Here is a 15,222-nt window from a genome sequence, read left to right on the forward strand (position 1 = left end):
GGCTGTTGAAATAAAGTCCCTCCATTTATCACACTAGCTTGTATCTAACCTGGCTATTCTTTAAGTCCCAACTCTGTGACTCTTATCAGGTCTACATCATAGCTTATTTGAAATATCAGATGCTCGAACCTGTTTCCCCAAAAAGCTTTAGTGCTTTTGAGTTCAAGAGGCAGGTGTTTGACAGTGGTGTCTGGGCTAATCTTGTGAAATTGGGTCATATTAGGACTGTGTTCTATTGATGACCCTTTCTGGTTGTTGTAATGAGCATACGGTTGGTCTCCTTAATGTATCTTTGTCTGAACCTCTCCTTGTTCATGGCTCATCTAAAATAGAAACTAAACCCTAGCCTATTGGTGAAAACTGTTTCCAAATTTTGATGATGCAGCCCCTTAGCTCTCTCTGTATACATTTCTAGGTTACTGGTGTGTGAGAACCAAAGTCTTGGGCTCTGATATACTGAGTCATCCATTGCATGATCCAGGTGGCTTATTGTCATTTACTTCCTTTGTGCTTTGCACCAAACTGCATTGACTCTCACATGTTCAACAAATCTTCAACCTTTACTGACTTCCTCCTGAAGGCCCGGACCGTGTTTGCTATCTTCACCATAACATCTCATTTTAGTTGCTCAATACAATTGGGAAACTTTGACACCTAGTTTTTCCCGAGTTGTTGATTGGCTTGTAAATATGAACAAGAAGAGTAAACTTATTTGTAGAAGCTGTTAAATGTCTGGGAGAGAGAATCTGTGTGCTCACAGGTGCCAGATCTAGGGCCTGTGATCAGATGGGAGACCAAAGATAAGAAACTCCTAATTGTTGCTGCAAATGGAAATTCAATAAATCAGAACCATTTATTGAGTGAGTATCTAGTGTGCCCAGACAATAGAGAGTGGAAAGTTGTAGGTGAAAATTCTTCTTAATTGAAAACATTACCTACCAATTTCTTCTCATTTGTGGGAAATCTTTGTGACTAAATCAAGTAATTGTCTTGAAATTGACAATTTCATAACCAGTCTCCTTTGGAAGCTTACATTTTTAAACATGGAACTGAAATTTATTATGGCAAATGTTAAACTTTAACTTCCTTTACAGTACTTTTCCTTTTTGGACAGCACTTAACCTCTCTGAATCCATCTTTTACATATGTAAAATGAAACTAACAGTACCTATCTCACGTTGCTGTTCTGAGACTTGAATGATACACTGTGTATTAAGGACTTAGTCAAGTTCTTGTACCAAGTAGGCACTAAAGGATGATAACTGCGCCTGTAGGTTAAACTGTAATTCCTGGTGTGTGATATAAATCAATTTAAAAAAATATTTTTCATGTATGCTCTTGCTTGTCTTGTGGAAAATCCTAATTTAGTGTTGTCTCATCTGTGGTAGATTTTGTAATAGGAAGTTGGTGTAATTATACACAAGGTATTGTGATATTCCCAGAAAGAAAAGGACAAATTTCTCTAGTGAAAGCCTTTTGGGCTTGGGTGTTAACTAAAGAAGTTAAAAACATTAGAATGGAAGAAAAACTAAGGATCCAATCAAGTAATTTCCTGCAAATGTTCTTGATAGTGAAGAGTGTGAAGGAAAGAGCAGAAGGAGATGGGATGGTAGGTTGTGGTCCAAAAGTGAGTGATGATCAATAGCAATCTTAGCCAAAGATGAACTTAAAAATCAGCCAGTTATAAAAATAGATTGGCTGATTCATAGGTTTTATTCATCATCCTCCTCGTCAGACATCAAACTGGGCTAAGATTCATGGCTTAGGAAAGTTCCTGTGTGGTCAGAGCATTAGTACAGCTGGTAGAGTGTTAGCCTTGCATGGGCCAATCCAGGTTTGATCCCGGCATCCCATATGGTCCCGCGGGCACCGCCAGGAGTAATTCCTGAGTACAGAGCCAGAGTAACCCCTGAGCATCACCAGCTGTGCCCAAAAAGGAAAAAAAAGAGGGGAAAAAAAGGCCCAGAGAATTGTGTAAACCCAAAGGAGAATATTCTTCCCATCTCTGGGCAGAAACACTGTCTTATTATTTTTGTGGAATTTTCCCGTGGAGATATGCAGCCCCTCAACGTTCTTGATTTAAACACCTTGCTGTTATTTCAGTTTTGTGTTTTCTGGTTGCATCAGGTGAAATAGAATCAAGTTTGCCCGTTTGCTTTAATACCATATCCAGTGGTACTCAGGAGCTATTCTTGGCTCTGTGCTCAGAGGTCACTCCTGATGTGGTGCTTGGGAAACCACATGTGGTGCTGGGAATCAAATGAGGCCAGGGTGGGGTTGGAGTGTGGCTGCATGGAAGACAAGTACCCCAACCCCTGTACTGTATTTCTTCATTTCACAAATAGCACCAATCCTGAAAAGACAAAAGTTGTTACTGTTATACCAACTAGACCCTAAAAAACAAAAGTCACAGTAAGCTGGCTTTATCTTGATTTTTAATTACCTTCTCATCAACAATAACAATAATTAATTTCCCTATGGTTAATGAAATAGTTACCATGGAGATTATCAGATTGATGATAGATGGTTACAAGTTGGATTTACAGGATTAACTCTCAGCACTTTGACCCAACTTTTGTGAGAAAAATACCTCTATAAATTTCAAAATAGAGAGCATAAGATTTTTGCATTCAGTTGGCAACTTTTTAGTTTGTTTTGGGACCACACCTGGTGATGGTCAGTGTGGGGCTCGGGGACCCTATTGGGTGCTGGGAATAAAACTTGTGTAGGCCATGTGCAAGGTAAGCACCCTGCCCACTGTATTATTTCTCCCTGTTGACATTTTTTTTCATTCAGTAAAAGTAAAAATAAAGAATCTAGGCTACTTCTAGAAAGAGAAGGATATAGACCAAGTTTATAATAACCATAAATAGACATAGAGCCACATGGAGAAGAGCAAAAAAGGGTCATATTTTTGTGAAGATTTATTTGAATATGGAATTAAATTGCATCTTTTTAATATTGAGTTGACTATTTTTAATACTCAGATACTCACTTCCTTGTCCATGCAACAAAAGTTGAGGCAAAAAGCAAACTTTATCCAGCAAAGGAAGAGGGGAAATGAATATTAGACAAAACTGTTCAATTAAAACAAATTACATCTCAGAGCTTGTCCTGTACTTTTCATGGACATATTCAGAAAATTTGGGAAAATAGAAAATAAAACATAAGGTTTGATTTATTTAAGACAGTAAGGTTGCTAGAGGGTTTATCTGATTATAGAGATTGTACTATTAGTTTTCAAATCTGGACCCACGACCAGTTTTCAAATGTATTGTTATTCTCCTTATATGATTCTATTCCCTCCTTAAACATTTCACTAGGTGCCTCCTTTAGAGTTTCCCAGTATATGTACTAATGACCCAAACAAGAAACAGTTAAAGATGGATGGTGCTCATTTAATTGGCTGAAATTGAGTGATGTGCACTTTTGAAATCCCCTTAATTCTTGGGACTAATTTGCATATTGGCAACTTGTCATAAGAGACGGGTTGCAAATGCTGAATCAAAACTTTTCAGAGCTTGGCAGTAGTAAAATGGCAGAGTGTTAAATGCTCTCTTAGGAGACTTGAGCAGGGCTTTTGTGTAAGTATAATGTAATCATGATAAGATAAATGGCTTAAATGGACTTCTTTTAAGGTATTGGTTTTCTATATCTTGTGTATTCAAAAAATGTCTTTTCTAAATTTAATGTGACTCTTTAGCACAATGGTCATTAATAAGTTACTGTTTGTATAAAAATATTTTGAAAACTGTTCTTTGTTGTTTTGTTTTGTTTTGTTTTGGGGAAACACCCAGCAATACTCAGGGCTGACTCTATCTCTGCATCCCATTTTGGAGTGAGTGGGATGCCAGAAATCAAACCCTGCCTCTTTCAAGGCAATTGCCCTCCCTGCTGTGCTGTTTCTCCAGTCTCCTGAAAATTATCTAGGCACCCAAATACCAATCATTTTTTAGATCTACTGTAATTTACATGGCTCTGTGACTATACTTTCCACTGTTCTTGTGACTGAAATCTTCCTACAGGAATACACAGTGACGTAGAATTAGAAGAGCTGGGATATTCTACGATGCATTCTGTTAAGCATGGAGGAAATATTGAGAAAATTGAATAAATTTATCTCTAAAATATAGATTATTTTTCTCAAAGAGATGCTGGGGACCAAAATGATCATTTGAAATGTTTCACTTATTGTAGTCTCATGCAAGCATTGTTTGATTATAAAAGCTCTTCCCAGTCTATAAGAGAACATCTTTCTCCAGTAACTTTGTATATCAAAATATGAATGTGAATATAATTGTAACCATGTTTCCTAAACTATAATACAGTAATCATTTTAAGGGGGTTGGAGCAATAGCACAGCAGGTAGGGCATTTGACTTGATTGCAACCGACCTGGCAATCCCATATGGTCCCCTGAGCACCGCCAGGATTAATTCCTGAGTGCCTGAGCCAGGAGTAACCCCTGTACATCCCCGGTCTGACCTAAAAAGCAAATATATATATACATAAATATATATATTTATATTTATATATAAATCATTTTTAAAAAGAAGGACTAGACATAGCCGGATTTGGCAGGGATATGGTGAGAAAAGTAGCCTTCTTTCTCTGTTGGTGGGAATGTTTCTTGGTTTAGCCTCAATGGAAACAGAAGTGTTCTTTTAAAAAAATAAGAACAGAATTTCTGCATCATCCAGTGATTCACCTTCTTGGCATCTACCCTCAAAATACAAAAACATTAATTGAAAAAGATGTATGCATATCTATGTTTAGAGCAGTGCTTGGTACAATGGCTAGAATATGGAAGCAATCCATACATGGAAACTATGCACTATAGCACCGTAGCACTGTCCTCCCGTTTTTCATCATTTTGCTCGAGTGGACACCAGTAGCATCTCCATTGTGAGACTTATTGTTACTGTTTTTGGCATATTGAATACACCGTGGTAGCTTGCCAGGCTCTGCCGTGCAGCTGGGATACTTCCGGTACTTGCCGGTTCTCTCCGAGAGGGACAGAGGAATCAAACCTGGGTCGGCCACATGCAAGGATTAACCTATATAGTATATTCTTCGAAAAAAATCTTAAAGCTCTGCTTTCGACATTAAGTATTAATCCTTAAGAACTGTCTATTTAGGGGGAGAAGAGATAGTACTTTGCAGCTATATGAAAATAGATGTAATTTTACACTTTGTTACTACTTGGATGAAACTAGAGGGTGTCATGTTAAGCAGATGAGTCAGAAGGAGAAGATTTGGAAGTTTGTATTTATCTTTGATATATAGAGAGACAAAACAAGGGAATCGACAGTATCAAACAATGACAAATCCTTGGGACTTGGATTGCAAAACTGTGACTACCAAGCCGGGGGAGTGGGGGGAACATGGCAAGGGAAGGAAGAGATGGACTAGAGGTGACATTATGACAATAACAGGGTGTCATGGGCACTGTGGTGGTGGTAACTTGTATATTTGTATATTTATACTCTAAACATTAACACCATGCTACTTAAATGTTAAAACCATAGATGTGAGAACTACTGTAACAATGTTACCTAAAATATGATAATAATTAAAATGTAATTTTTAAAAAAAAATTAAGATGTCTTTCTCTCCTCCCCTATGTTCCAAAGTAAATAGCTGCTATTTCTTATCACCATTGTATTAGGGGTGTATGCCTTCCCCCCCCCCCCCCATCTCTCCCTGCTTGGAATTAGATTCCTAGTCATCCTTCAGAGGCTTTGAAATGTGTGTGTGGGGGCGGGTGGGGGGCAGGACCAAAAGCTGTTTCCAATTAATTTGCGAAAATACACAATCTTCTCAAAATACATTTAAAATTTAAACAACAAAGTGTAGTTTGCTGCTGTGTGCAAAGTATTGGGATTCCCATGGGTTTTGCTAATATCAAAGACTTCTGTTTAAGATTTTTTTTTAAAGTGAGTCTTACTGTCAATATAGAAAAACCCTTGTTTAATCTCAAACTCTGTGTATTTTTTGCTAATCCAGTGTTCATCTCTTAAAAATAACTCCAGATAGTGCAACATTTGATTAAATGGAGCGTCTTGATACAACCATTAACTGGTGGAATTTCTTTTTTCATTTACACATTCCAAACTGAGCCTGATAAGATGGCACTAACATTTAGCCTGAGGTGTGGAATGTTAATAGTGGTATTTTGGACAGTTTGTTTATTTCTTATTTATTTCCTGAATGTGCCACTCACAGCAATGTGCCAGATGGGGGTCTGAAAAGAGAGTTCGCTGTTTAGTCTCTGGGACCCAAGAAGTTTGTGTGTTAGCCCTCAAGGGTGCAAGGACAGCATCCACCTGGTGCACAAAGGCAGTTGAGTTAACATTCTGCGAAAGTTAAAGTATTTTTCTTCTATCAGAGTGGTCCTTCTCTCCAGTTGAAATAACAAGTCAAGTGAAACTGTACTGCCTTTGTGCGTGGGCTGTAAGGACGGACTGGGGAACACATTGGTCCCCTCATGATTGTTCAACAAGTCTGAACTGGTGGCTGTGGTTTTCCTTCTGCTTAGAGAATCTTCAGCTTTGTCCTTCAAGACCAACTGATCTTTAATGCAGAGTGGGACCTCAATGACTTCCCCTCAAGCACTTAGGCCAAGCAGTGTCCAGACTGCAGAGAGACCCATTTATTCCCTCCGTGTGCATCTTTCCCCCAGGGCAGCAAGGGACTCCAAATTATACAATGTTTTATTTTATTATTTTAGCTTGGTTATGGGGCCATACCCAGTGGTACTCAGGGATTACTCCTGGTTTTGCACTCAAGGATCACTTCTGGCAGGGTTTGGCAGGGTGGTCAAATGGGGTGCAAGGGATTGAATCCAGGTTGGCTGCATGTAAGCTGAGCACCCTACCAGCGGTACTATCACTCAAGTAACAGTTTTACTTTTTAATAATGCTCCCACAATATTTGCTGTACCCCTTGTATAGTTTCTTATCCCCTGCTCCATATGCATATTGAGTGTACATTTGTTGGGCACCGCCTACAGGGTAGGTGCCCTGTTAAGCCCAGAAATAGAGACTAATCATACTTAGCACCTGTTCTCAAAGACTTTGCTTTTCTCCTGAGTTAATCTGCTGGTTAAAGCTACTTTCCATTGGTCAATTTTATGACCAATCTCTGCTCAGTTAGTTGAGTTTTACTGGGTTGACCTTGTAATATATTTGCCTTTGTGATAATTTTATATTGGAATTTTAATAGCTTATTTATGTTAATTTATTGAAAATAGGAGTTTGGGTTCCATTTTGAGTGAACACTTAAATTACTAAGCAATGCAAGATTCTGCATTTCCAACTATTCTCTCAGGCCTCTCCCAAGATGAGTAAGCATAAGCTACTCCTTTCTAATAACCCCAGCCCATGAGAAGAAGAGGAGATGGGTGCCAAGCTGCACACTTATTCCATGATGCTTTCCAATTCACATAGAATATGGGAATGCATGTTTATAATGATGGCCACCTGAAGATAATAGTCTTAATGCTAAGTACTGTTGTATATTCAATATATCAAGTCTTCTCAGTTTTTAAAAAAAAATTCAGTAAAGATTGCTTATGAATGTGGCCCCTTTGTCCCTCATCCTGTTAGACGTCAGGAAAATTTCTTCAGTTAACTAAGCAACAGAAGAAAAGGAGTGTGTCAGAGAGGATTCTAGTTCTAATTATGCCACCAATCAACAGTAGAGCTTAAAACACATTCCATAACCATTTTGAGTTTTGATTTCTTCATCAGTAACATGGGGACTATCCCTATACTTTATAGTTATTTAGATCAAAAAATGTAATTCTGTGGTGACAAATATAGAGGCAGGGATAAGCAGGAAAAGTGGGGCTTGAGCTTGTCAAAAGACATTTGGAGGCAGAATTGACTTCTATGTCCTCAGAAGGACTGTGGAATAAGGTCAGGGCACCATTTTGTCCTGGAAGGACCTGACCTCAAGACTTGAAACTCCATCCATTCTTAGCAGTCCCTTTCCACTAAAGGCATCTGGTTTTGCTCATATCAGTCTTGGAGATTGAAATCTACATTTGTAAGCAAATGAAGGTGTCATTTTTTTCTAATTTCCATTCACCTAGATTGAGTCATTTGCATCAGAAGTGGTTAATGACAGTTGAGGTTGCAGTAGTTTTTGGAAGCAAGTAGGACATTTCCAGGCACCCTGGGCAACTCTCAGGTATTATTACAACCTGTCTGGCTTTCTCTTGCACTTGCTGGTTTCTCCATTAAGTTATCTGCTGGTCGCCTGCTTTCATTTCCTGGGCAGAGATTCAGAGATCAGCCAGAAACCTCTTTACATCACTGCAGAAGGGCTGATGCAGACATTCCAGTATTTGATTCTGATCACAGATTGAAATTAGATTGCTTCCTCGCCTGGCTTGGGTTATGCTAGCTCTCTGTAGTTTAGAAAAATTTATTTACTGTGCATTTTGTTCTCGAAAGTCTGGTAATTTGTTTCTGTCCTTTACTCAAAGAAAGTAGTTCAAGGACTGGCTGAGATCCAGAGATAATGAGGTGTTGGTGAGAAAAACACCACCCAGAGCAATGGATCTTTATTAGCTTCTTCCTGTGGTGATGGTGGCAGTATTACAGTGCATGAGGTGATGGGGCTATATTTCCTCTGACTTGACTGCAGTTGGCTGGCTTCCTCCTGCAGGGCCCCAGCATCCCAGATGACAGAATGTGTATAAGTTCAGCAGCTCGCACTCACCTGATGGACTAACACTTCCAAAGTAGACACACGGTGAAGGAGATAGCTTAGCATGCAGTGGTGAACCATGAGTAGATTTGAGTTTTCATTTTCAAATTGTTATTAAGCTCCCTTGAGAAGACGAGTGAATAGTAGAAGAGCAAGTTTTATCTGAATTTGTTGGGAGCTTCCCAAAACTCCAAAGGCTACAATCCTCTAACTAAAGCTTATTGCAGTTTATAGAAAATGGGGTATTCAAACCCATGGGAGAAGGGTGGTCCCCAAACTTTCTTAGTTCATAGAACCAACACTTTGTATCTCAGGAATGTTTCTAGGATACCTCTAGACAAGTACATGCTTGTGAGTATATGTATATACACAAAATTACACAAAATTTTTTTAAGTTATATAGGCCCAAATATATCTATCCTAACAACATAATCAATGATATGGAAAAAGTACATATACATTGAAAGCAAAATATTTTATTTTGTAGATAACCATTATCACTAGCATAGATATGTTTGTGCCTATTAAGAGCTGCACAACTTCTTGAATCCTAGAATCACCCAGGACATGGAGCACCATCCTCATCTCCTGGTCTACACTAATTATCATGAAGGTTTTTGTGTTTTATTTATTTGTATTAAGTCACTGGGAATTGCAGAGTTATTCATGGTTGGGGTTCAGGAATATAATGTTTCAACACCAATTTTTTCCACTATTGTCCACTAGCCTCCACGAGTGCCCAAGTTTCCCCCTCCCACCCACTTGCCTGCCTCTATGAGAGGCATTTAAAAAAAAAATTTGACACTGTGCTTTACAATATTGTGTCCAACAAAATTTCATAACACCAGCTTCCTCTCTTCTTCCTGGTTGAACATTCCCTTGTAATAGTGTTTCTCTCCAGTTTAGGTGCATCTCAAATTTTCATTTTTAAACACAGTTACCACTAGAATAACCCAGCTTTAAAAAAATAAAACAGAAGTAAAAGGTCTAGTGTATGGTTTCATGTTTAAATGACCTTGAGCTAATAATTCATAGGCTCTCTGACAGTGGTGGATATTGTTTTATTTTTCTTAAATGTTTAAATAGATTAAAATCAAGCTATTTTAGGGTCTGAAGAGTAGTCCAGTGTGTAGGGCATTTGCCCTGTAGGCAACTAATCCAGATTCAGTCCTCAGCACCCGATCAGGCCCCCTGAGCACCTCCAGGAGTAATTCTTGAGTGCAGAGCCAAGAGTAAGCCCTGCACATTGATAGGCGTGGCCCCCAAACCAACATAATAATAATATAGTCATTTTAACTTCATTGTCATATAAGTTTCCTGCCCCTATGAGTTTTTCACTCTATGGTGCCACAGAACATTGCTGGCAGTCTGGGCACTGTGTACAAGATGTTCTCATTGAACCCACACTGGGAGGCAGAAAACTGGGCATTTTCCTGTTGGCTCTTCTTGTGAGCACATCGAATCTCACCACTGAAACACTGCTAAGAGAAAGTACACAAACCCCACCTTACATGCCCTGCATGGATTTTATGATTATAGAGGTTTAAGTGAACTTAAATACTACAACCAATAGCTTTGGCTGAGTTCCTCCTTCGCAACTGGTTATAAAAGGCACCATGGTGTTTCTTTTTTGCATTTTAAAATTTTTTAATTAAAGCAATATTGGTTACAAAGTTATTGATAGTTGAGTTTTAGATATATAATGTTCTAGCCTCAACCCCACTATCTGTTTCAAACTCCCTCCATCTATGTTCTGATGTTCCCTCACACCCAATCAGCTGGGCTCCTAGACAAGCACATTTTAAAGTTTGCTGGTTGTAGTTTGGATCTTATGTTTCCAGGAAACAGATAGAGTGGGCAAGAATAAAGATCAGAAAGGGATGTAGTGGGGAACTGGGACCCGGGGACTCGGTCTGTTGGTAATGTGGGGGAGAGGTATAGCTATATATCAAAGGTACTTTCTCTTTTAATAGTGCAACTTTGCCCTCAAGAAGAATGCAGTCTTGTAAGTCTGAAACTTAAGCAAACATAGATTCTAGTCCAAATTTGAATTTGACATTTTGCAAAATGTGTCTCTTTTCCTTTGGCATGAATTAGAGGAATTAAATTGAATGAAATATGAGTGACATTAAAGAATTTAAACTTTCTTCTTTGGTCTCCACTCAGATCTCAGTGAATCACCCCTTCAGACCCAACATTGGAAGTACAGAAAAGGATTTCTTTGCAGATTGGCTGCAGAATCCCTAAATGCAAGTTCTCTCTTCTAAAGGCTTTGTCTGGTTTCAATAAGAATAATTCAAATGGGGGTGAAAGCCCATTTTTTTCTTCAGTTGAAGGAGAGCCCTCTTTCAAGATTGACATTTTGACGGTTTTGATAAATCTTTGTGTTCCTATTTGGTGCCAGGGTCTAGACATCTTCCTATGGGCCTGAAACACATCTATCAAGTTTATTATCTGAGGAAGAGACTCCTTTCAGCTTCAAATGGGTGCGTGGTAGCAGGTGGGACTTGCCATTGAAGAGTTGGGAGATCCTAAATCTCTTTTCATCAGATGTGAATGTTGGTGGCAATATAGAAATTCATTGAAGTGCTTCTCACAAAGCTGCCCTCCCTGCCTGGCATTCAGAGGGGAAAGAGGGTATTTTGCACCATGACAACAGGTGACCTCTATTTGGAATTGTCAACAAACATTAATAGGCCTTCTAAAACACATGGCTGTAATGTAAGAGACGGCTGCCTGAAGGGAGGGCCTGGAATTCAGCAGCTCTGGGCCAGTTCTTAGAGATGTCAGCAGACGTGGTTAATTGGTAATGATTAGGGCTGTCTGAAAGCCGATTCCCTGAGTTTGGCGAACACATAATTGTTGTATGTAACCCAGAGCGGCTTTGCTCTTTCATCTATATGAAGAGATCAGAAAAGAGAGATTTACGGCTTAGGTTGCCCCAAGCCACACATAGCAGGCTTAATTTTCCTTTCCAAGGGAATTTGAAGACTGCTGCTGTGACTAGTTCTCTGTGACTTATATGGCATGTTGAGGTCACCTGCAAGTTTTTGTTAAATGATTGATTGACTGAAATTAATTATTCTGTCAGAGCTGTAATGGAGGTAAGATAGAGGACACTGATAAGTATAAAAGCTGAAGTGATTCTTATAAATGCAGCTATGTCTCTTTCTATTCAAATAAATCATACAAAATACATATATCCAGCATAGGTTTGAGTATACCCTCCCCATTTACTTCTATCGCCCTAAGCTGTTTTCTTTCAAAATCTGAAGCTTTGAAATGAGTGGCCATTTATCCAACTTCAACTGTAGGATATTTGAATCCTTTGTTACTTCATTCTTTCTAGCCTTTTCCCCAAATACCCTCGCCTGATTCTGATGATTGCCTTTGATTAAATCAACTGAATTCAGAAAGTTGTGTTGGAGCTAATGGCTAAGCAGCTTGGGGAATGTGAGCTGGGGAGTGTGTGGAAGGCAGGTGTTTTCTACTAAATGTGAAATTTCTTTTTTCTTGATTTTTTCATTAGCTTTATTTTATGGACCACACCCAGGTGTACTAAGATCTTACTCCTGCACTCAGGGATCACCCCTCCGGATGTAGGATGTCAAACCTGGGTCAGTATGTGCAAGGCAAATGCCCTAGCAGCTGTACTATCTTTTTGGCCCCTAAAATGTAGGGGCATGAACAACTCCTCCCCCACCTCACCATAGGAGGCTCTTTTTTTCTTTTGCTTTTTGAGTCACACCTAGTGATGCACAGGGGTTACTCCTGGCTCTGAGCTCAGGAGTTACTCCTGGCGTTGGTCAGGGAACCACATGGGATGCTGGGAATTGATCCTGGGTCAGCTGTGTGCAAGGCATATGCTATCTCCCCAACCCCAAGGAGGCTCTTTTCAGAGGGGTATGGAAACAGCACTTTGGTGGCAAACTCTGAAGTTTGAAATCTCTAATTCCATTAAAGTGGTTAAAGAAATGCCAAAATAATGCTCTCGATTACCTTTTAAAAGATAAGAAGTTGTATTTCAGTGATTTTCCCAGCTTCCTTCCAGCTCGCTGAAAACATGGGGCCAGAGCAATCATACAGTGAGTAGGGCATTTGCTCTGCACGCGATCAACCTCAGTTCCATTCCCAGCATCCCATATGGTCCCCTGGGCACTGCCAGGAGTGATCCTTGAGCACAGAGTCAGGAGTGAACCCTGAGAACCTGGGTAGAGCCAAAAAACAAAACCAAAAAAAATTCCAAATCAATGAAAACAAAGCTTAAACTCAGCCATTTTTGTACAATTTCTAAGCAGCACATAGGTTTCTAGAAGAGCCTCCTGAAGCTTGGTGGGTTGACAGGTTCGAAAGAATGCATTGGAAGTGTAGGAAATGCCAGCAATGTGATCAAGGTATCAGAGTTATAAGCCCACCTCCTGAAAATGTCTCTCATGTTCATCTTTTTGTTAAAAAAAAAGTATAAGGATTAAGACTGATGGTCCCTTGCATAAATTGGAAAATCTCACAGAATGAAGCAGGCTGATGCCCTGGCCAGAGATATCAACACCCATGTTAAAACTGGGAAGCAGCTTGCAGGCACATATTTGAGAATTCAGTATGCCTTTCAGAATCATCTAGGTTAATTTAAGTCTTATGAGAAACACCTCTAGGAAGTTATTCAAAATATGGCACAGAGTTTGGGCGTTTCACTTCTTTAATGATAAGCAAATGATAAGAACAAGGGCCTAAAGAAGAAACTCCAACCATTCCATTCAATAGAAAGATTTGTTTCTATTGACTCTCTCTGAAAGGCTTGTTTTTGGTCCATAAGCAGATTGCAAATGGACCTTCTAAGGTTTGGGTAATTTTGCTAAGACAAGTCAAGGCTTTTTAAATATCAGTCTTCTTAAAGTATGTTATCTATTGAATTCATGATCTCCTAATATCTTAGAAAATGAAATTATGACGTTAGACAATTGCTGCTTCTTGATGATGGTTGACATTCTGCTGGCTGGATATAATTGAAAATTTACTTAAACTATTATGAAATGAATTATGATATCCTGTTATGAAAAGCCATTTTTGAAATAATCCTTCACAGATATTTCTAAAATGAGTAAAACTAATTCAGAACTTTTTAAGCGAAACAAAATAGATTGTAGTGAACAAAGCTTACTTAAATGTGAGGGAAAAAAATGGAAGTAAAACATTTTCAAGAGAGAACATGGTCTTCTCTGGAGTGGAAAAGCAAAGAAACAAACAAGTAAGAGATGTGTTCAAGAGGGAACACAAGCTTATCCAGAGTAGAAAAAGCAAGCAACAGAGACAAGCAAGCAAGAAATATGTTCAAGTGAGAACACAAGCTTAAGGAGTAAACCAGAATTCTTTATCCTCATTCCTTTCAGGAGATAAGTAACAGTGTTCACTCTAATTTATGAAACTGTGATTTAGTCAGATAAGGCTCAAACTTGCAGAGCTTCAAACAGTGTCTTGTGGGGTTGTATTTAAGGGCTGAAAATTTATGGCACATGTCTCATCATTTCATGAACTTTATGACCCTTAGTGCCTTAGTGTATTTGAAAGCAATTTAAAGACTTTGTAAAGTTTTATTAAAAGGGCATTCCTCTTTTAAAATGTGTGTGGGTTCTATATATGCCCTATAAAATGTTTTGGAAAGTGATCATCATTGAACTATGGCTAAGTAGTATAAATATTTAGTTCTAGATATGAGCGTGTTTCTTGAAGCTGTACATATGTCAGAATATCCCTAACTATTCCTACAAATCCAGGCCCATTAGCTCTGTGGTGGGAGATAAAGAAACAAGTGAGCCAAAATAGAAAGCAAACTTACCATTGCCAGGGATAGTGCTGCATTAAATTATCACTGTTTTGGTTCTGCTCTTAGCAAATCTAAACAAATCTTTTATTGGAGATTGTTTTTACTTGTCATTTTAATAATAATGAATCCACTGCTGCAGACTATCTCTTTTAAGGTGGTTTTAAAAGTTCATGACTGAAAAGATACTATATTAAAAGGAGAGGCTCTGAGCAGATTGACAACTCGTTGCTTTCATGTGGCCAAGAAAGTGTTGTCATAACTTCAACCTATCGCTCTTCAGTTTTTTTCAGGATATTGCGTTATTCAAAGTAGTATCAACTGCATAATTTTCTTCAGAGGAAGGAGAGCTGAAGTGAATGTCCCATATTTTTATCTATTTTATAGTGTTTGCACAGCCTCAGTGGTAGTGAATAGAACAAAGGGTAATAAAACTGACATAGATAAAAAGAGATATTATCTTTGAACAAAGATGTATTAAGACAGTGTGCATGGGCACTGAACTACAAAGGTAAGCGTATTTTTTATGAGGCATGATACAACTCGCGTATAAGAGGAGGTCTGAATGAAGGAGGAGGAAAAGAAATAGTAGTGGGGTTAGGGATGAGCATGTAATGCTAAGTGTGTGGTGTAGGTGGTCAGTTGTTTCTGGGATTTTTAGAAGTGGTGACTCATAAGTGGTAAAGGAGA

General features: G+C 38.8%; 1 protein-coding gene across 1 annotated transcript in view; it reads left to right on the forward strand.

The window, feature by feature from the left end:
* The window catches only part of LRMDA (leucine rich melanocyte differentiation associated), a 635,497-nt gene that overhangs the window by 246,013 nt on the left and 374,262 nt on the right, over nucleotides 1-15,222 (forward strand). The gene's annotated exons all lie outside the window — the stretch shown is intronic.

Source organism: Sorex fumeus, unplaced genomic scaffold, assembly GCF_029834395.1.
Source record: "Sorex fumeus unplaced genomic scaffold, SorFum_2.1 ptg000020l, whole genome shotgun sequence".
Taxonomy (NCBI): domain Eukaryota; kingdom Metazoa; phylum Chordata; class Mammalia; order Eulipotyphla; family Soricidae; genus Sorex; species Sorex fumeus.